General features: G+C 41.5%; 2 long non-coding RNA genes across 26 annotated transcripts in view; one reads left to right on the top strand and one right to left on the bottom strand.

Moving 5' to 3' along the window:
• The window catches only part of LOC147348292 (uncharacterized), a 160,306-nt gene that overhangs the window by 70,742 nt on the left and 66,755 nt on the right, over window positions 1-22,809 (bottom strand). The gene's annotated exons all lie outside the window — the stretch shown is intronic.
• Window positions 1-22,809, top strand: part of LOC147348293 (uncharacterized) — a 360,187-nt gene that overhangs the window by 297,727 nt on the left and 39,651 nt on the right. For 6 of the 19 annotated variants that reach the window (XR_015151389.1, XR_015151366.1, XR_015151370.1 and 3 more), the window contains one exon: window positions 17,515-21,020. The exons of 2 other annotated variants lie outside the window; for them this stretch is intronic. This is a non-coding gene — a long non-coding RNA (uncharacterized LOC147348293). Of the gene's footprint in view, window positions 1-9,572; window positions 9,725-14,456; window positions 14,578-15,531; window positions 16,478-17,514; window positions 21,355-22,809 lie in introns of those variants that run through there. 11 more of the 19 variants (XR_015151382.1, XR_015151383.1, XR_015151365.1 and 8 more) reach the window with 6 other exon arrangements.

Here is a 22,809-nt window from a genome sequence, read left to right as displayed (position 1 = left end):
TGGAGATCACACCTGTAAGCGTATCACTCCATCCTCAGTAGCCAGCACAGTGTATGGTGGCAGAGAGCAGCCACCAGGGAGAGACTGAAACCTATGGAAGATGATGTTAAGTTTTCCCTGACATCACCCCGTAAGTAGATGGACTGTGGGCCTTGATGGAGGGCCGTTACTGCTTCCCAGCACCTGCCTCCCAACTCTACTTCATAGTGGGATGTCCTCCTTCAGAAGAGAAAGAGGTGACATCATACCTGCATGGCACTGCCTTTTAATAGCAGCCAAATGCATGAAGAAGCATTTATGTCAAGTGCCTTCAGGTATTCTGATATGTGTTTCTGAATGAACAAATGATGTAAAAGATCCAAATACAGAGAAGACCCATCAGTCTTGCAAATGACATTAGCCAGCATTCATGAACTATTTAAGGTAGGTCAGGCATGTTACTAGGTGTTTCACAGGTAATAGTCCCTCATTTAATATTTACAACAGCACCATGAGTAGATGGGATTATTCCTGTACCACCAGTGAGGAAAATGAGGTTCACAGAGGCCTAGTTACCTGTCCACAGTCATACAGATAATAAGTAAGCTGAATTGGGACAAAATAATGATAAAGCCAACTACTGTTATCTAAGCTTTTACTACAAACTAACCTTTTACTAGTACTTGATATGAGTTCTCTTACTTAACATTCCTAGTAACCCCTTTTAATGGGTACTGTCAGAATCCCTAAACAAGAGATGAAGAAACTGAAATTCAGAAAATTTAAGAATACTGTTGTGATTCCACAGCTAGAAAAAGGCAGAACTAAGATCAGGACATGCTTTATTACAGTGATTTTGTTCTTTTTTTTTTTTTTTTTTTGATGTAGATCATTTTTAAAGTCCTTATTGAATTTGTTACAATACTGTTTCTATTTCATGTTTTGATTTTTTGTCGAACAGGTATGTAGGATCTTAGCTCCCCAGCCAGGGATCAAACCCAAAGACCCTGAATTGGAAGGTGAGGTCTTAGACACTGGACCACCAGGGAAGTCCCTATTACACTGACATTTTAACAAAGAATTTCATTTCCAAATATGAAATGCTTCAGTATGTTAAGACTATAAGCTGGTAACTGCAGCCAAGGTTAGCTACTTTCTTCTTAAAGGTAGAAAAGTAGTAGTAAAGTCGCTCAGTCATGTCCGACTCTTTGCGACCCCATGGACTGTGGCCTACCAGGCTTCTCCGTCCATGGGATTTTCCAGGCAAGAATACTGGACTGGGTTGCCATTTCCTTCTCCAAGACAGAAAAGGCTAATGTAAATGTTTAAGAGGCTCAAAAACATCACTTTAACAAAAACTTAAAATATGTCTTGCCATGAGTTTTACATGTAGTTGATAGAAAAATTAAGGTTAATTTAAAGCCAGATATTAACATGCGCCGAAGGATTGATGTTTCCGAACTGTAGTGCTGGAAAAGACTCTTGAGAGTCCTTCAGACTGCAAGGCGATTAAACCAGTCAATCCCAAAGGAAATCACCCCTGAATATTTATTGGAAGAACTGATGCTGAAGCTAAAGCTCCAATACCTTGGCCACCTGATACAAAGAGCCGACTAATTGGAAAAGACCCTGATGCTGGGGAAAATTGAAGGCAAAGGGAGGAGGGGCAGCAAAGAATGAGATGGTTAGGTAGCATCACCAACTGAATGGACATGAATTGGAGCAAACTCTGGGAGACAGTGAAGGACAGGGGAGCCTCATGTGCTGCAGTCCATGGGGTCGCAAGAGATAGACACAACTTAGAGACTGAATAACATTAACTCGCTACTCACTTGCATGTTATTCAAGAAAAGAAAAACCTGTCATGTTCTGTTTTTGAAATGCTTTGTTGAAATGGTTTGTTTTTATTTCCCATTGTCTTGTAGACAATTACTAAAATGTAAGGCAGGATTTTACTTTTCCAGCCTGGCTTCTCACTTGTGTCGTGAATGTGATGGCACAGACAGGAATTCCTCAAAATACCATGATGCTCTGTGGTTTTCTACTGTCATGTGTTAGGCGTGCCTGGTGCCCCAGCTTGGGCTGTAATCGCTCCATAAACCACCCACCCAGGTCACTGTGCCAACCGCAAAGCACAAGCAAAACTTGTCCCTCTGATGCTGAGATGTTTGAAAGCTGTTGGGTGCTTGTGCAAGGAAGGGACATAAACTCTCTGGGTTCCAAAATTAATTACCAGGTTGAGTCCCTGCTGCATAACTCATCTGCAACGTTTTCTAAGCTTTCCTGGAGTTATGAAGTCCAGAGATTTTAAAAGCAGACATCAGCATCAGCTGAAAGGCCCATAAGATATACACTCCCAGGGGCCATCACAGACCTACAGACCCCAGGCCTGGGGCCTAGGTACCTGACTGCAGAACAGGTCAGAAGTGGTCCTACTCCATCTGCTTTCTAGAAGAGCCACACTTCACAAGGCCCCGAAATTTGCCACCTTCCCCTCTTATAAACTGGATAATGCTCTGTAGCCAGTTGGTGATTAAGAATAAGCAAGTTCAGCCTGAAGAATAGTAGGAGTATTTCACATTTCTTTGGAGACTTTTATCATTTATCCACACTGTTACAGGTCAGGTCCTACTGCCTATTTCCCTTGATTCAACTAAAATGCAGATTTTTTTCCAGACTCCACTTGTAAACGCCTTTAAAAAAAAAAACTGAAGTATAGTTGATTTACAATGTTGCATTTATTTCTAATGTACAGCAAAGTGAACCAGTTATGTGTATGCTTAGTCACTCAGTCATGTCTGACTCTTTGCAACCTCACGGACTGTACCCTGTCAGGCTCCTCTGTCCATGAGGATTCTCCAGGCAAGAATACTGGAGTGGGTTGCCATGCCCTCCTCCAGGGGATCTTCCCAACACAGGGGTTGAACCCAGGTCTCCCACATAGCAGGCAGATTCTTTATCATCTGAGCCATCAGGGAAGCCCTGAAGCACTTATACATATAACTGTATATCCTTTTTCATATTCTTTTCCATTATGGTTTATCACAGGATATTGAGTATGCTATACAGTGGGACCTTGTTTACCTGTTTTATATATAGTAGTTTGTATGTGCTAATCCCCAAATCCTAATTTATCCCACCCCCACCCTCTTCCCCCGGTAATCAAAAGTTTGTTTTCTATGTTGATGAGTATGTTTCTGTTTCATAAATACATTTGTGTCATAGTTAGATTGTGCATATTAGTGATATCTATGATATTTATCTTTTTCTTTCTCACTTACTTCATTTAGTGTATGATAATCTCTATCTCCATATCTGTTGCTGCAAATGACATTATCTCATTCTTTATTGTGGCTGAATAATATTCCATACACACACACACACACACACACATATATATATCTCACATCTTCTTTATTCATGTATTTGTCGATGGACATTAGGTTGCTGTCATGTCTTGACTACTGTAAATAGCATTGCAGCAAACACTGAGGTGCATGTATTTTTAAAAATTAGAGTTTTCTTTGGGTATATGCCCTGGAGTGGAACTACAGGATTGTATGGTAACTCTACTTTTAGTTTTTTAAGGAACTCCATACTGTTCTCAACAGTGACTGCTCCAGTTTACATTCACACCAACAGTGTAGGAGGGTTCCCTTTTCTCTACATCCTCTCCAGCATTTGTAATTTGAAGACTTTTTGATGATGGGCATACTGACTGGTGTGAGATGGGACCTCATTGTAGATAAACTCCCTTTTTGAACATTAAATATAAGATGATGATGATATGTATAGCCATTTATGGGACACTAGCTGTGTGCTTTATATATGTTATCTCCAATCAGAGTAACTCTACAAGGTACATTTTATTCTCTCTAACTTGCACATAAGGAAATCAAAGCTCAGAGAGATCAAGTAACTTGTCCAAAGATGTCCATCCAGTAAACGGCAGAACCAAGATTTGAATCCAGATCATTTTAACTCCAGAACCCAAGTTCTTTCCATTCCCCATTAGCTGGGTCATCTTGGGCAAGTACTTAACTTCTCAATCCCTTAATTTTTCCACCTGTGCAAAGAGGGACACAGAAGTACTTAACCCAGAGTGTGTTGCTTAGATTAAAAGAAGTAATTCATGTAAAACATTTAGTACAGTAGCCTTAGCTACCACCAGAGTTGGTTTTTTCTTCTAACTTTTTTTCAGGGTTTCTCAAACGTATCTTAGAGGGCATTTATGCCATCTGGATACATAGTGGCAAATAATTTCAGTGTGGGCTGCAAGAGACATCTACCTCTCAGTTCTTCTCAGTGCTCATTCACAGGTTAGAGGGTCTGAGTAGTTCCACAGTAAAGAATCGGGTTTCGCTCTTCCCCAAGCTGGAAGACACAGATACCTAAATCACTGAATTTTCACCTAATATTTTGGTCCTACCAAGAAAGAAAGGGGTCTTTTACGCCTGATTTGGAATGGAATTGCTTTGATAATCTCACCCTCCGCCAGCGTGGGGAAAAGGCCCTACTGGAGAAACACCATTAAGAAGGACTTGCTTTGATACCGGCTGTTAATCCCATGGCCCAGCTTGACATTGTCTCTTAGCAACGTCCTGTCCTTTTCCCCTTTTCATTCTTGTGCCTCTAATGACACTTCCTCTCCTCTGGTTTCTCTTCAGGCTTTCATGGGCCCCTTTAAGCCTCGTTTACCCAGAGAGAAGCTGGAGCTGAAGGCCCAGCGCACATATTTATGTTAATAGTACCAAGGGGAGGAACAGCCTGTTCTGGGAGCTGCTTTCCAACCATCACATAAATCAGTCAGGGGAAAAAAAAAGTTACTGTTTTCACAAAGACAGTGCTAGAGTGGAGCAGCAGGTCTTGCAAGGCATCATACACACACACACCCCCTCCGTAATGTCCCCCTCATTCATCAGGAAGCAGTGGTAGAGGTGGGAGTCATGGATGGAGAGGATTTCCAAGTCAGAAGGGATCTTTGAGGTCATCTAGTGCTAAAGCACAAGGAAACATCTAGTAAATGCCTCTGTCCAGGTCCTTTCCCCAGAGATTCTGGTGCTGTTGTTGGGAGGTGGGGCATAGGAGAGATTCTGAAAGCTTTCCAGGTGATGCTCATGTGCATGAGGGCTGGAGTACTGATGTCATCACAGATCAAGCAGGGACTTAATGGTACAGCAGGGGCCTGACACACATCTGCATTTCCTTCCATGATGTCATGTTGTCACTGAGCTCTGGGGAACTGTGGCAGAAATACTAGATATTGATGATTTGAGTCATGTATCCCAATCATTTGGGATGCTCTTTCGAACTTACTTTTGCCCCTCCTTGGATGACAGAGGATGAGATGGTTGGACGGTATTACTGCCTTAATGGACATGAGTTTGGGTAAACTCCGGGAGTTGGTGATGGACAGGGAGGCCTGGTGTGCTGCGGTTCATGGGGTCACAGAGTCGGACACAACTGAGTGACTGAACTGAACTGTGCCTTTGCTCTACCTGAACCAACTGAATCAGAATCTCTCAATGGAACATAGCACATACATTCTAAGAGAAATCTTAGTAGAAATTTTGATCTATATTCCAGTCTGAAAAAACACTAACCTGACAAACCACTCATTTCCGAGTTAGAAAAACTAGGGTTCAAATCCTGGGTCCATCAAATAACTAATGTGTTCTATGGTCAAGTTATGTGACCTTTCTGAGCCTCAGCTTCTTCATCTGCAAAATGGGACTACACAGGAACTCTCACTCATTCTTCAGTGTTGTGGTTCAAAAGCCATTTCTCCTTGGAAGTCAGGGCTGACCTTTCTGACCAGTCCAGGCACCCATCCACCCAAGGTATAGCCTCACAAAGAGCACGGGAAACTTCTCCTTTGTAACACTGACCACAATTCACCAACTGAGTAGAGTGAGACTGAACACATGGTGTTTGAATAGGTGAATAAATCATTAATAATGATTAAACACATGTGTAACGGATTACTCACTCTCAGTCTCCACCACCAGTATTTACGTTCAGTGAGATATAAGGGGTTGAACTATCTTGTTCAAGGCTACATTCATGGTGCCTGGTGTGAGGCTTCACTCAACACACTGAGTAAAACAAAGGGCTGAATATAGGACTGGACAAGTGACCGATACATATGGAGTCACTGGCTCACAGTGGTCATGCAACAAACATCAGCTGTCTTAAAATTATCTTCAGAAAGGCCCAATATCTTACCCATAGACACACAGCAGAGTTGAAACCTGAACTCAGTCCTCTGGACTGCCAGCCTCATTTTCATCCATTATGTCAATCAGCCTTACTTTTCACACTTGAAGAGAGGGCCTCTAGGAAATAATGGCAGGCTGGCTTTGCCCACTAGAGTGAGCCGGAAACCCACAGCTTCTTGCATACTCCCAACCTTCACTGAAGCAATCCACACACATGCACACTCATCTGCTGATGACTATTGGCATGGTGCTCCTTGGTCCTCTCTTGAGAAGGTTTTGGGTCAAAAGCTCCTTGAGGACAGAAACTGTGATTTTGGCTCCCCTCACACAATAGGCCCATAGGAAGTCTATTCTTTGCTAATGACAGATTCAAGGGACAACACTGTTTTGATCTCAGCATCAGTCAAGCTATATGCATTGTGGGGCCAAATACCTGTGATGATTTCCAAATTTCCCCATAGGCCATCATGCTATCTGAGGTTTAGGGGCACTTGACCCTTAGAGGGTCACATAGAGGGGGCAGAATTCACATCATTGTCTGCTTATGCACTATTGGGGAAGGGAGTTTCAGAATAAGACCAGGGTGACTATTTTGAGGAACCACTCTGGATGACCCCTTGTCTGTCTGCACTAGCACGGGTATCCAGAACTCTTCAAAATTTCATTTTAGTAGATTTCATTTACTTAAAAGTTCTATACACTACCATATGTAAATTACACAGCCAGTGGGAATTTGCTGTATGACTCAGGGAGCTCAAACAGATGCTCTGTGACAACCTAGAGGGGTGGGATAGGGTGAGAAGTGGGACGGAAGTTCAAAATGGAGGGGACATATGTCTACCTACGGCTGATTCATGTTGAGGTATGGCAGAAACCAACACAATACTGTAAAGCAGTTATCCTTCAATTAAAAGTAAATTTTTAAAAAACAGCTTCTATGACCCAGATCCTGTGCCAAGTGCTTTATAGATACAATCTCATTTACTTGTTTTGATTCTGAGAGACTGTAATCATTGTCATTATCTTACACAAATGGAAACTGAGACCGCGAATAATTTGCTACAGGTCACAAGCACCAGTACAAGCCAAGCCCAGCACTGGAACCAGGTCTAACTAATGACTCCAGGGCACTATGTGCCATGTTTTCCAGCTGCAAAAAATATACAGTTAGCACTCCATACCTGCGAGCTTCTCATCAGGGGACACAGAGGGCCAACCGTGTATTCATTGTACTATGCCATTCTATATAAGGGACTTAGTATCCACCAACCTTGGTATCCAAGGGATTCCTGGAAGCAACTCTCTGGGGATACCAAGGAATGATCATATTACAGACAAAGCTCTATGTCCTTCTGGAACTTAGTTTCTGTCAGGAGGAGACAAACCATAAATAATAAATCTAATCACCAAGAAAAGTAATAGTGCTTTAAATAAAAGTGCTGGAGAGGGCACAGAGAAAAGGAAACTCTTCTACACTGTTGGTGGGAACATAAGTTGGAGCAGCCACCAGGGAAAACAGCATCCATGTTCCTTAAAAAATTAAAAATATAGTTGCTGTAAGATCCAACAATTTCATTCCTGGCCACGTATCTGGACAAAGCTGTAATTCAAAACATAAATGCAACCCTATTTTCATAGCAGCACTACTCACAATGTCCAAGACATGGAAACAACATAAATGTCCATTGAGAAATGAATGGATAAAGAAGACGTGATACAGATATAGGTAGATATAAGAGAATATTGCTATTACTAAGTCACTTCAGTCGTGTCCGACTCTGTGTGACCCCATAGACGGCAGCCCACCAGGCTTCCCCATCCCTGGGATTCTCCAGGCAAGAACACTGGAGTGGGTTGCCATTTCCTCCTCCAATGCATGAAAGTGAAAAGTGAAAGTGAAAAGTGAAAGTGAAGTCAGTCATGTTCGACCCTCAGCGACCCCATGGACTTCAGCCTTCCAGGCTCCTCCATCCATGGGATTTTCCAGGCAAGAGTACTGGAGTGGGGTGCCATTGCCTTTAACCATAAAAAAGAATGATATAATGCCACTTGCAGTAACATGGTTAGACATAGAGAGTATCATACTAAGTGAAGTAAGTCAGAAAGAGAAAGATAAATATCATAAGATATCACTTATATGTGGAACCTAAAATAAAACACAAATGAAGTTATTCATGAAACAGAAACAGACTCACAGACACAGAGATCAGACTGTGGTTGCTCAGTAGGGGAAGTAAGGATAGGGGCTTTTGGACCAGCAGATGAAAACTATTACATATAGGATGAACAGACAACAAAGTCCTACTGAATAGCAGAGGAAACTATATTCAATATTCCAAGATTAAAAAATGAAGAAGAAAATGGAAAGGATAGATAGATAATGTATAACTGAATCACTTTGCTGTACAGCAGAAACTAACACATTATAAGTCAACTATACTTCAATAAAAATTGTTTTTTCCAATTTTTATTTTATTTTTAAAATAAATTTATTCATTTTAATTGGAGGCTAATTACAATATTGTAGTGGTTTCAACTATACTTCAATGAAATTTTTTTAAAAGAAAGTGATGGTACTCTAAACACTGGGGTAGTAAAGAAAGAAAGGGAGTGGCTGGAGGTATATGGGGAAGGGAGGCTGTGATACAGGTTTGCAATTTAAAATAGGGTGATTAGGACAGGTCTCAGTGATGAAGTCACATATTAGAAAAGAAGAAAAAGAGTCTAAGTTATATACCATGTTCATTATGCCTCCCTAAAATGAATGGATATACAAAACAGTGAATGTGACCACTATTGATGAAGCACCTGATGTGCGTCAAGGGCTGTGCCAACCATTTTATCTGCAATGTCTCACTGAATCCTCATAATGACTCTATAAGATGAAGATCATATCCATTTTTCAGATGAGGAAACTGAGACTCAGAGACTATAAAAAATACTGTCCAGAATGATTGGGTTAATAAGTGATAGGGCTGGCATTTGAATTCAGCTCCTCCAGCTCCAGGCCACTGCCCTTTTGATGACCAAGATGCTGATGATGTTATATTTTATTTCTACATGGTTTTGAAATTCATTTTTTTGTCGTTGGAACATTTAGATGTAGAGAAGCAGTCCCCAAAGAGCCATTTGCAAATGTCAGAAAATGCGCGCTTTCCGGAAGCTCCCCAGGAAGGCTGCTCTTTCATGGAGGAATAGTGGTACCCTGGGCATTAGAGGCCAGAGGTCGAGCATCTTTTTAGGGTGTGTTAGAGGAAACCATTTATAAACTTAACAGAGCTTTGTTCTTGACTTGGCAAGCTTGGCTGTCATAAGTGATTCCCGTATTAAGTCTGACGTCATGCCCTCACACTGCACTTTATCTTTCCTCTCGAGATCAGGAGCTCAGTGGTCTAAAAGGACTTGACATGTGGAATGAAGGTCTCCTAGCCCACAATGTATTCAGTCCTCCCCACTACCCAGCCTCACAAGGATACCAATGCAGCCGTGTCAAGTGACATTCATTTGGAAGTCTGTGAACAAAAGAGGTGGGTCACTTGAGTGCCTTTGGTCACTCAGTAACAAATCTACCAAGACAGTGAAATGACTAATGTGTGAGTGCTCTGAAAATTTAGGGGCACCATGGAAATACACTTGAAAGAGAATGAGGAAGTGGAGAAGGATGCCTGAATCCATTCTTTCTGGGAGACCCGGGTTTCACAGCCTCAGTCTACCCTTTGACCCTAAGCCAACTCAGAAGTATAGATTCTGTCATTTACATCCATTGCATATACATGTATTGAATGTGTATGTGTAACAATGACAACTAGTATTTAACATATTTTTTATGTTTTGAAAGCACTGCGGATGGGTATTGACTTGTTTATTCTCATTCAAGTGACATAACCCAGTGAATGTGATGTGGTGATTTAAATCTCTTTTGGTAAATGCAGAAACTGAAGCAACAAAAGTTCAATGACTTGACAAGGTCAGGGCTGGCGAATGATGGGGAGTGTAGGCGAAGTCCAGGTACCCTGAATCAGATACTCAACTTTCCTCTCTGACAGGGGAAGGGTGTTTGGTACCAGATTCATCCAGAAAAAGAACAGTAGGATCACACTCTGCCTGTCTCTCTCTTCTTCCTGTATCCCTGTTTACTCAGCATCTCTCCCCTCTCCTCTCTCCTCTCTCTCTTCCCCTTCCCCTCTTTCTTCCCCTTCTTCTCCTTCCTCTGTTTCAACTTGGAGTTTGGTTTATTCCAGGGTGTTTCTGTGTTGTTCAGTCATTCAATCGTGTCTGACTCTTTGTGACCCCATGAACTGTAGCCCACCAGGCTCTTCTGTCCATGGGATTTCCCAAGCAAGAATACTAGAGTGGGTTGCCATTTCCTTCTCCATACTCCAGGATGAAATATGCAGAAAACCATCATTATAATGTGGACTCACCTATGGCATGATCCTGTGGCAGGGACCCCAAGAGGGATACTGTAATTGGATTTTTATAAATTACTCCAGAGCTCTGAGTTGGCGGCATGCCCTGGTGCCTTATTGAAGCTAAAACTGTCATTGGGAACAGCATCGAGGATGGTGTCCCATGACCACATAGGCTCACACAGAGCGAGTGATGATCCAGGTCATGCAGAGTCAAGGCCAAATCCAGAGTCCAAACCCAGAGTCCCTCAGGGCCCTTACTGGTGACTCCTTTACATTCATCACACTCTGTCCAGTGTCTTTCTCCCCCTGTAACTGGGTGATGTAGGATGTAAGGACCACAAGGACTGTGTCTGCCTTGTTAACCACTATCCACTGCACAGTGCCAGGTGCTGGGTAAGCCCTCAGACACGTGGAGAGTAAGTAAATGAATGAACAAGTGATGGGTTGATGCAATAACAATAGCTTAACATTCTCCCCAGCTCACTTCTGGTTAGAAAGAGGATTCTAATGAGGGCTGCATCTTAATCTCAGAATTTCCAGAGAAGGAGTTCCCTGGAAGGCTCATTCTAGAGTGAGTGTGGTAAGGATGGCATCTTTCCAGCATTTCTGAAATGGCATCAGCATATGCCCTGGCATTAAATTAGTCTCATCCCCAAGACCAAGAGTGATCAGACCTCAAAAAACAGTTGAGGAAGCCAAGGAAAAAGGCAGCTGGGGTTTGACTTTACCCCACCCAGACGTCCCCTCTGTGAGCCTCTGGTTATTCTATCCTGAATGCAAGGTGAACGTGTAGAGGTCTGGAGTCACGGCCTAGGAGGCCAAGTTCTCGTGGGACAATAAAAATCTGAAACAACTGCCGGCCCTGCTGGGTCCCTCTGTTATTGGAATTAAGCTCCCCATTTCATTTCATTCAAACTGAAGAAATTTTCTGGCAGGGTGTCAGGTTTCAAACAGAAATGTCAGCCAAGGGCTCATGAGGCCAAAGTCTGATCAGAACAAACTTGAATCAGTTGATGCACTAGGTAAAAACTCATAGTAGTCTGGTGGGCCTTTCTGTTAAATAGTCCTCATTTGCATGTTCAGGACTAAAAACCTGCAAGGAGCTATGTATAAAAACATCTGAGGCCAATGTGACTTCTATACAAAGTGAGCACACATCTATAGATGAATATGAAGGGCCCACTACATTGATTTTCTTCCCCAGTAGAGGACCAGAAAAGAATTTGAACATATTCTCAGGTCCAGTGTAAACCCTGATCTTTGACCCAATCAAAACTAACCCTATTAATAATTATAATAATAATCTTTGTTGAATAGTAGATGCTAGGGTCTGTGCTGTGTTTATTGATCAATTAATTTATTAATCAATTAATTCTCTTGATGATTCTACAAAGTAAGTCTTATTCTGATAGAAAATAAAACAGAGGAACAGAGGTTCACAAACACATCCTGGTTTGCAAACCAGCAAAGATCAGGATTGAAAGTTGGTAAGTTCACCCCCAGACTCTCTGCGCTTAATGTTCGTCAGGAACAGGTTGGGTAGTGAACCCAACATGCAGGAATATAAACTGGATGCTTATTGCAGATTTAGTTGTAATTTCATACCCTGTACAGGATATTTTTCAGAACTCAGATCCCACTTTGGTAGCAAAGATAGATAAGCCAAATAGTCCAGTCTCCAAATGATTTAGTTTTGTATCAGTACACTAGACAGGTCAAAATTCTGCTTGTCCCCTGGGATGTTGAAGAAATATTTAAATCACTTCTTTATACCCTAAGCGTGTAGGCAGAGATATAATCAGAGATTGTATGGGATTACTATAGTCCTGAAGTGAAGAAGGCAATGGCACCCCACTCCAGTACTCTTGCCTGGAAAATCCCATGGACGGAGGAGCCTGGTGGGCTTCAGTCCCTGGGGTCGCTAAGAGTCGGACACGACTGAGCGAGTTCACTTTCACTTTTCCCTTTCATGCGTTGGAGAAGGAAATGGCAACCCACTCCAGTGTTCTTGCCTGGAGAATCCCAGGGACGGGGGAGCCAGGTGGGCCGCCGTCTCTGGGGTCGCACAGAGTCGGACACGACTGAAGTGACTTAGCAGCAGCAGCAGCAGCATAGTCCTGAAGACCACAATAATGTATAATATGGCCATAAGTAAGTGCCTTGATGGGGGTTGACGGATTTCATCCACCCACTAAATTGTTTTAGACTATACACTTGCTCTTTGCAGGCGTATAGTCTAGGCTTGAATCAAACCCTAACCTAAAGCAACAAACACATGGCTAGATGCCCAACTCCAGTAATATGGATAGGAATACAAACTAAATGACATTTTTCACGTATCATTTTGGCAAAAATTTCAAAATTTGATATTATCAATCATAGCAGTGGTAAGGAGAAGCAGGTTAGTATCTGCTTATGACACTGAATTGGGTTGCCAGTCCAGGTTCGATGCACGATGCTGGATGCTTGGGGCTGGTGCACTGGGACGGCCCAGAGGGATGGTATGGGGAGGGAGGAGGGAGGAGGGTTCGGGATGGGGAACACAGGTATACCTGTGGTGGATTCATTTTGATATTTGGCAAAACTAATACAATTATGTAAAGTTTAAAAATAAAATAAAATTAGAAAAAAAAAATGTATACCACCTGTGAGTCAATAAGTCCCTTTTACATATCTACCATCAAGAAACACTTATACATATTCATAAGAATGCTCATTACACCATCATTTGTGGTATCAAAAATTTAGAGATGGCTGAAATGTAACAATCCATATCATGGAATGTTACACAGTGCAAAAAAGATAGACCTTCTCTATATACTGACCAACAAAAATGCTTGGCATACCCTTAACTTAAAAAATTCATAAAGCATGGTATAATCCAATGATATTATCACACATACCCACACAAAACAAATGTGTTTTTAAAAAAAGGAAGGGAAAGGCACACATCAGAACCAGAGATTAGATTACCTCTGGGGAAGCTCCAAGGTTGGAGAGCAATGGCCATGAGGACCATCCATCATTCATACATTCTATGGATACTGTCTAGCACCTTCTAGGCCAAGCATTGGTGCTGCTTTGTGATCAACAGAATAGACAAAGATCCTTGCAACCATGACATCTACATCCTAGCAGTATTGTTTTGTGAGGTATGTTTATAGGATGAGAATGTATGGCTTCCCTGGTGGTTCAGACAGTAAAGAATCTGCCTGCAATGCAAGAGACCCAGGTTCAATCCCCAGGTTGGGAAGATCCCCTGGAGAAGGGAATAGCTACCTACTCCAGCATTCTTGTGTGGAGGATCCCATGGACAGAGGAGCCTGGTGGGCTTCAGGGGTTGCAAAGAGTCAGACACGACTGAGTGACTAACACTTTTACACTTTCACTTTCTGTAAATAAAAATAAGTAAAAATAAAAGCAAATTAAAGAACAGATTTTTATATTAATGAAATGTCAAGTGACTATTTTGGCTTTTGAGAGTCCTTGCAAACTGTCTCAATCGTAAATGCTTATTGGTAACTGTCATGTGGCTACCATATTCCTCAAATAGTCCTCTTTTGACAGCTGGCACAGAGTGGTACATTGACAGTCTCTCTAGCACAAGAACTTGCATAAAGTTGGTTCATTTCCCTTCTCATCATCTTTTGAGAGTATCATTAGGCATTAAACTCTGTATGTGTTAGTTGCTCAGTCATGTCCAACTCTTTATGACCCCATAACCTAACCCTGCCAGGCTTCTCTGTCTGTGGGATTCTTCAGGCAACAATACTGGAATGGGTTGCCATTTCATTCTCCAGGGGATCTTCCTGACCCAGGGATTGAACTCAGGTCTCCTACATTGCAGGCAGACTCTTTACGGTTTGAGCCACCAGGGAAGCCCAAGAAGAAAGGCTTCCCTGACCAGGAATTGGACTGGACCATGGCCCTGAGAGCACCTAATCCTAACCACTAGATCATCAGAGAGCGTGAGTCAACTCCAATTCTATTATATATATATTCACCAAAAGACATGTACAGAAATGGTCTTAGCACTACTAGTCATAAAAGCCCCAAACTGGAAATGATCTAAATGTCTACCAGCTGTTGAAAATATATGCAATGTACTATACTCACGGGAAAGAATGTTACACGTAAATTAAAATCAGCGCATTAAGACTACACAGAGACTTCCTTACTGCTCCAGTGGCTAAGACTCCACACTCCAATGCAGGGCACCCAGGTCCAATCCCTGGTCAGGGAACTAGACCCCACATGCCACAGCTACGACCTGGCACAGTCAAATAAATAAATAAATAAAACTATACGCAAATACGTGAATGAATCTCACCAATATAGAGCTGAAGGAAGCCAGGTGCAAGAACAACACACTATATAATTCCATTTATATGACCTTTAATAATAGGCAAAAACAAGACATGATATTAGAAGGCAGGATAGTGGTTACCCTTGGGAGGGAGCAGAGGTACAGTACATTATAGAGGCTTTGGGAAGTATTAGGATTGCTTAGCTTCTTGCTCAGGGTGCTGGTTATGTGGTTATATGGGTATCTCAGTTTAAGAAAATCTGTTGAGTTTCACAGTGATGATTTGCCTTTTCTGTAAGTATACTGTATTTGTACCAATAGTTTACCCACCCCTCCCCCCCAAATAAAAAACCAAAATTAAAACATAAAACCCTAAAATCCAATCTGTGTTGTTTGAATCTCATATTTGGCAAGTCATACACATTTTCCAGGCTTCAGTCTCAGCCTGTAAGATGGGAGGGGGACTTGTTAGCGGATATGTATGGGGCCTTCCAGCTGTATCATCTGTGTATCCAACAATCAATTTCTGGAAGAAGGGGAAATGAGAATGAGGCTTGGGTCACTTGTTCTTTGAAATTATAGAAGACTTATGATATCATATGTGTCCCATTTTCAGGACATTTGTTGTAAACTGAAGATACAAGCAACGAGCAAGGGAAATCCTGCCTTCCAGGAAAATGCACGTAGCTGATTCCTTCCCAATTTGTGTGAATATGCCAAATGCTGCTTCTGCCAAGCCTCTTGGTGTGATGAATTCACAGACCCTGCAATGGGAAAGTCAGCAGCTGTAGAGGTGGGGCTATTCCTGGTAGGAAGGAGGCAGCTACCATGCTTGCGCCTGCTGACCGGACTGCTGTTTCAATAGGAACTTCCTCTCCAGGGGAGTTGGTTCATAATTTTCCTCTTACTACCACTGGAAGTCCTAGAATGGCCGTATCACAGCCTGTACCCATTCACAACAGGAAATTCTGACAATCCTGTCTGACAATCTGCAGACAATCTTGGCACGAGAAGAGGAAAAGTCCAGTCTTGTGTGTCAGCTTCTATATTAGAACCAGAACAATCATTTTTATGGTATAGACCATGTTGTCACCTTCACAAGTGATGTTGGGCTCCAAAAAGGAAAATGTACTCTAGTGAAGTTCAAGTGTGATGTCTGCAAGCAGGGACCCCAGAGAAGGCAACACTTTGAGGACCCTGAACAAAAACGCTGTGGTGACTCTAAATCCAAGGAAAGGCGCTTTGATAGTGGGAGACGGTTTCTGGTGCATGAGTTCCTTGTACAGTATTATCCTACGTGTTCAGGACAGCGGGGCCCCGTGGGAACTACGGGTCCTCACAGGCATGCTGAAGTTAGCAACTAACCACTCACAAAATCTGATAGGCATCTTACATCCTCTAGCTTGGTTTTTCTCAGACAAGCAGAGGTAAAGGGCCCGTTCTGTTGTTTGATTTGATTTTGTTTGGTTATTTATTTCTAATCACTCACTGGTCAATACATTTGTAAGAACAATAAACAGGATTAAAAGTAGAATAAAGAGATAGGCAAAATATAGGTTCAATTCTTGCTTATTATTTTCAATAGACGTTATTCTGTCCAGTGGCTAGGAAAGTTCGTACATGTTCCCTCCTGAGCTGGGCACTGGTCAAAGAGATGTTTTTAGTTTATGAAAATGTGTTGAGCTGTATACAATGTCTGTACAACATGGTGAACTGCTGGTAGTCTGTGGATTTTAGAATTGCTGCTCCATGGAGGTTTTCTCACCCTTCTTTGGGAGTAAGTAGTTAACACAATGCCCCAAAATAGAGGAAAGGGCCAGGGAACAGGATATTGTGATAAGGATGGAGACCCAAGAGAATGGGAGAACAGTTAGGAAAGTAGATTTGTCTTAAAAAAAAAATCACGATTGTAGTGATGAAGTAAGTTTTGGTGATGAAGAAAGGAACCTGCTATTTTTAGAGGAGTAGGACCAAGCGACACGAGTAAATAACCAGAGTAATTATGCAGAAGGAGGCCCAGAGATCTCTACTTATGGTATTCAGCCAATCCAGATGCTAATCAACACATATGGATCATGTCAGATATTAAAGTTCTCATTCAGGTCAACCAGGGGACATGGGGCAGGAAAAGTGTTGCTTCTCTCCACTCATTTTCTACTCACACATGGCAGATGGAAAACCGATTTTTACAAAAACAATTTTGCTGTTTCACCAAATGCCAAATATAAGGACTCATGTCAATAACATCGCTGTTCATGATTCTTGAAGGCAAATTTAGAATTAGGGATAATTACCAAGAAACATGAAGAGAACAGGCTATAAAACAATTTATATAAAGTCACAGGAATAATGTTTCACTGAAGCCAGCCAACCATTTTTGTACTGTTTTGGTATTTTGGAAAAAAGAGAGATTTTAGTAGGTAAGACAAAAGGCTGAAATTCTACAAGTATTTTAGTTTCCAGTCCAGGACAGCTGTTGGGTGATATCACCCATTGTGAGAATAGCCATGCGTGGAGGGAATTAGCAGATGAAAAGCCAGCAAACTCGACAAGGGGTATGTAAACGTGCTTTCTCAGTCTCTTTCGATTCTCCTTACAGAGGCACACACCTAAAAGTGAAGTTACATGTGTGGATGTTTATATGAAACAGAAGAGACACAAGAAAGGGTCTGAGACATGAAAAACGGTGGAGGAAGATAAACATTTCAAGATTCATATCACACTGCTGCTGCCCCGATTCAGAGAGTCTCTAAGGAAATAGCCAGAAGGGCTGCTCAACACTCTGCTTCCTTCCAAGGAATAAAGAGTTTGCTACGAGCCAAGGAAGTGCCCAGAAAATGCCAATTTATGTCACACTAACATCTTTCTTAAAGCTGAACGTGGACTTCAGAAATGTAAACTTTTGGCTCCAGTGAGCACAGCCAGCCTGGAGGGATTGATATTAGGTTCTTCTGAAGGACTGAGGGAAATTTGAGAAGAGATCAAATTAGACACCCAGTAATTAGAAAATGTACTGACACCAGAGTTTTATTCACAAGAGTGGTGGGGTCAATTTTCCATGGCACCTGATGTGAACTCAGAAAAATGGCAACCTGAAAACAGTGTTTGGAAATGATTTCACTGGAGACAGACAGACACAGCAAAAGCTGGAAGGAAAGGGAATAAGAGACAAACTAAAGTGAGATTCTGTAATTGAGAAGACCTGCGGGAACTAGCAGAAAAAGTTTCCTGCCACAGACAAAACAACCTTCAAAGGCTACCTTCCTTCTCTCGTTGCTGGGGTAAAGTTGCTTTTGGAATAACCACCAATGCATTATACATATTTAAAACTCTCCTTTCTGGGTTTATAATTTTTACAGAGACAGCTTCCTGCCAACGTAAGTTGTGAATGTAAGATGATGCTCCTTTGTGGGGTTGTAAAGACAATCTAAGAACAAGTGATTTCAGAGTCACAAACTTCACAGCTGGGGAGCATTTCCATTGCCTAATGCACTTTCCCTTGAAGCTTTCATTGTTTCGCTCTTACCCAGTGGTGTCATTATTTGACTTACCTCATCGGGGAAATCATTGTTTAAAAACTGAATATAAACGGTGAAATAGTTTTGTACTTATCTTTTCCAGGATAATAGCTTCCCTCCCCCCCTTACCAGTTCCCGCCACAGAAGGGTTAGGCCCCTGTGGGTGATGAATTGTTCCAAAGAGTTTGACAGTTCCAGGGAGAGAAATGAGAGTAAAAATAACTAGCTGATTACCAATAGGAAGCAAATTGGCCACTTGAGAATTCAGTGGCTAGAAAGATGACAAATGAGAAAAAGAAAATCCTCATCGAGAGATGAGGCTTTCTGATTAGACCAAGTGCTTTCCACGCCTCTCCCTCCCTGCTGTGTGATGATGTACATCCGATTGGACATCGTTTTGTATCAGGGGCAGTCACTTCCAAATGGGTGTTTGGAAGACTTTGAAGTATTTCATTATAACCGGGAGGCATTCAGAGGCTGGGCAAGTAAAATGGAAGATGCTCTATCTTGGGCTGTGGAATGTACATTTATAGAAGGAACCCACGTCTGGTTGGTTTGGTCTGGCTTTTTATTCCATCACCCCGTAAGGCAAGCTTCCAAGATTTTCTGGACTCTGGAAGAAAATAAAAGTGAGAGTGTTCTTGGCCGAGGAAATGCACATTCAAGGCAGATTCAAGGGTTTCAATATGTGGATAGACTGGGTTTTCTCTGTTAAGAGTCAACTACTAAAAACAGAAATAATTTGGGAATCCTTTAAAGAGAGGCCATTTTTGCTAGTCCTCATTTGAATAAATCCATAAAGTGAAAGAGGGTATATAATGATCTGTAGACATGCTAGCTGTCCTCAAAAACCATAAATGTATCAGTGGTATTAAGTCATTTGTGCATGAAGAGATAAAACATTAACCATTAGCCTCCAACTGGGCACAGCCATAAGAGTTGTAGAAAGTAAGAAGAGAAACGGGAATTTTGAGTTAGGTAATCAGAATAGAATTCAGGGAGGAAGGGTGATAAGATGCAGGCCTTGAAGGATGAATATAACTATAGCAAATTTCTGGGTGAGAACTGTTTGAATGGATAACAGCACTATTTTCTTTTTTTAAAAAAATGATTTCTTAAAAAGTGACTGCAAGTGGTTTGTCTTGAGTAAAGGGGTTTGGAAAGATGAACTGGGACGTAGGTTTCCCACGCATGCATGGGCCTTCCATACCAGGCACAGGTGGGTTTGATCTTAGGAGCAGTGGAGGAACATGAGTGGTTCTGAGTAGAGTTAGAACTGTTTTAGAGGTGTGTTATCCCTGTCAACGAAAAGAAAAGGCAGAAGAATGTTCTCTGGAGCCTTACCAAGAGGTCAGATTAAAAGATAAGGCCACCATTTTTATTCTTCTTCAGTTTTGACACCTGTGCTGTGGAAGAGAAGAATGCATAACACAGTGCTTGGCACATAGAAGGGCTCAACCAATACTGCTGAATAAGCCTGAAGTTTCTCAGAATCACAGTATTATCATTTCCTAGAATAGCTGAGGAAGACCTGAGGTTGCCTCAGCCCTCTCAAGAGGTACCAATGAATGATTTGAAGAAGACCAGATTAGGAGTTATAAGAACTTGAGAATTTAAATTGACCTTCATGGGTCTGTATTATCTCAGTTAAGAAGACAAAGGTAAGTTTTGTGAATGAACTCTAATAGCAGAAAGCTTTTTGTGTGTATTTTTGGAGAGAGAGCCATGTGTACCTTGAGTTGAGTGCTTGGAGGACTCTGTGATCCAACTCAAGGTTAAGAACCTAGGAATTGCATTCCCTTTAGAAAACAAGAGACTGTGATTCTGAGAGTCCGAGGATGATTTTGCTCTCTGGAAGGCCAGCTGGGACATCTGGAACTATAGCTCTGCCAATCTTGTCACCTTGGAGGCCTGTGACTGATTGTTTTGACTGAAAGGAGGAGGAAAGGATTTTGTTTCTAAATGTCAACCCAGCCTCAGATTCCCCAGCAATTTAAGGAGTATTATTGATCTTATCAGGCATGCTGGGGTGTAATTGACCATCGGAAAGAGACAAATCATTGAAAGACACTTGCCCTCAACAGAAAGTGACATTGGCAAAGTGTAACCTCTGACACAACCTTTTTTTTGTAGAATTTTTTTCCATTTCTGCTTCCTTTCATAACGGCCTCTGTCATAGGGTTACTGGAAAGAATAACTCGTTAATGGTGGGGGAAAAGTACTTGGGAAGATGATATACTTTGGCACTTAAGTCTATTGTTCAAAAACAATATGAAATAATATTTTTGTTGAATGGACATGTTTAGTAGGTGCTCTGATTTGGGGACTTGTCAATAGTGATATGATGCTATTTGCCAGAAATATGAGCAGTTAAAAAAATGTTATCTTTCTCTAGAAGCTATTTTCAGTGTAAAATTCCAGCATGGAAAGCTAGTTCTTGCAATTTTTAATGAGGCAGGACTCTTAATAATGATTTTTGGCTTAATGTGTTAATGAGTAGAGATCTGAGGGATAAAGGACTTACAATGTAATAAGGAAACTCAAAGAAAGATTAGGCTCTAATGAAAATAAATAGTTTTAAAATTGATTTTAATAAATTCAACTCTGTTTCCTTTAATTTATACCAAAAAGCAATGCACTATGGTAAGCTGATTATATCATTGATAAAAGAAAGAGTGGATATTATATTTTAATATAATATTAATAAGTTACAAATGCCAACTTACAAGAAGAAATCATATATAGGAAAGAATATATATTCTTGGTGAGAAAAAAAAATGTTACCTATGAATGTAAGTAAATTTATTTTCACTTTTTGAATAGCAGCTGTCAGGTTTAATTGAAAAGCTGATTAGTTACACAGAAAAACATCTAAAATGCAATACTATGGATAATGGCAATAAAATTTAAGAGTAACTTTTCTTTCGATTGTTCTGCCCTACTGATGTCTTCTACTTTTCCAAGTAGTAATGATGATCCTTATTCTTCATTGAAAGTATGAAAGTATTAGTTGCTCAGTTGTATTCAACTCTTTGCAACCCCGTGGACTATAGCCCACCAGGCTCCTTTGTCCATGAAATTCTCCAGGCAAGGATACTAGAATGGGTTGCCAATCCCTTTTCCTGGGGATCCTCCCAACTCAGGGATCAAACCCAGGTCTCCCACACTGCAGGCAGATTCTTTACCATCTGAACCACCAGGGAAGCCTATAGGCAACTTAAACTGAGAGAAGGCAATTTCCTCTAAGAAATTTCTTTAAGAAATCCAGTTTACTTCACTGAGAGTGTTAAATGGAGAATACTGTCAATGACAAGATCACTCTATTTCATACCTAACTACTCTGCTGCTGCTGCTAAGTCACTTCAGTCGTGTCCGACTCTGTGCGAGCCCATAGATGGCAACCCACGAGGCTCCCCCGTCCCTGGGATTCTCCAGGCAAGAACACTGGAGTGGGTTGCCATTTCCTTCTCCAATGCATGAAAGTGAAAAGTGAAAGTGAAGTTGCTCAGTCATCTAACTACTCTACTGCTATTGCTGCTGCTAAGTCACTTCAGTCGTGTTCGACTCTGTGCGACCCCATAGACGGCAGCCCAGTAGGCTCCTCTGTCCCTGGGATTCTCCAGGCAAGAACACTGGAGTGGGTTGCCATTTTCTTCTCCAATGCATGAAAGGGAAAAGTGAAAGTGAAGTCGCTCAGTCATGCCCAACTCTTCGCGACCCCATGGACTGCAGCCTACCAGGCTCCTCCATCCATGGGATTTTCCAGGCAAGGGTACTGGAGTGGGGTGTCATTGCCTGCTCTGCTAACTACTCTAGACTTGTCCAAAAAGAGAACCCTTCATGTACTGTTGGTGGGAATATACGTTTGTGTAGCCACTACGGGAAACATTCCTTAAAAATTAAAAATAGAGTTGCCATATGATCCAGCAATCCCACTCCTGGACATACATCCAGACAAAACTATAATTCAAAAAGATATGTGTACTCCTAGTTCACTGTAACACTATTCACAAAAGCCAAGACATAGGAACAACCTAAACGTCCACTAACAGATGAGAGGATAAAGACGATGTGATACACATATACAACGGAATACTTCTCAGCCACAAAAAATAACAAAATAATGCCATTTGCAGCAACATATATGCAACTAGAGATTATCACACTAAGTGAAGTAAGTCAGAAGGAGAAAAACAAATATCATATGTCACTTACATGTAGAATCTAAAATATGCTACAAGTGAAACTATGAAACAGAAACCGACTCACAGACATAGAGAACAGATTTACGGTTGCCATGAGTGGAGAGGGATGGAGGAGGAACGGAGTAGTAGTTTGGGGTTATTAGATGCAAACTATTACATATAGAATATAAA

Source organism: Bos grunniens, chromosome 22, assembly GCF_055505025.1.
Source record: "Bos grunniens cultivar Pamir isolate PY7600 chromosome 22, Bosgru_T2T1.0, whole genome shotgun sequence".
NCBI lineage: Eukaryota > Metazoa > Chordata > Mammalia > Artiodactyla > Bovidae > Bos > Bos grunniens.
The sequence above is the reverse complement of the archived record's forward strand: the minus strand, read 5'-3'. Positions and strand labels throughout refer to the sequence as shown.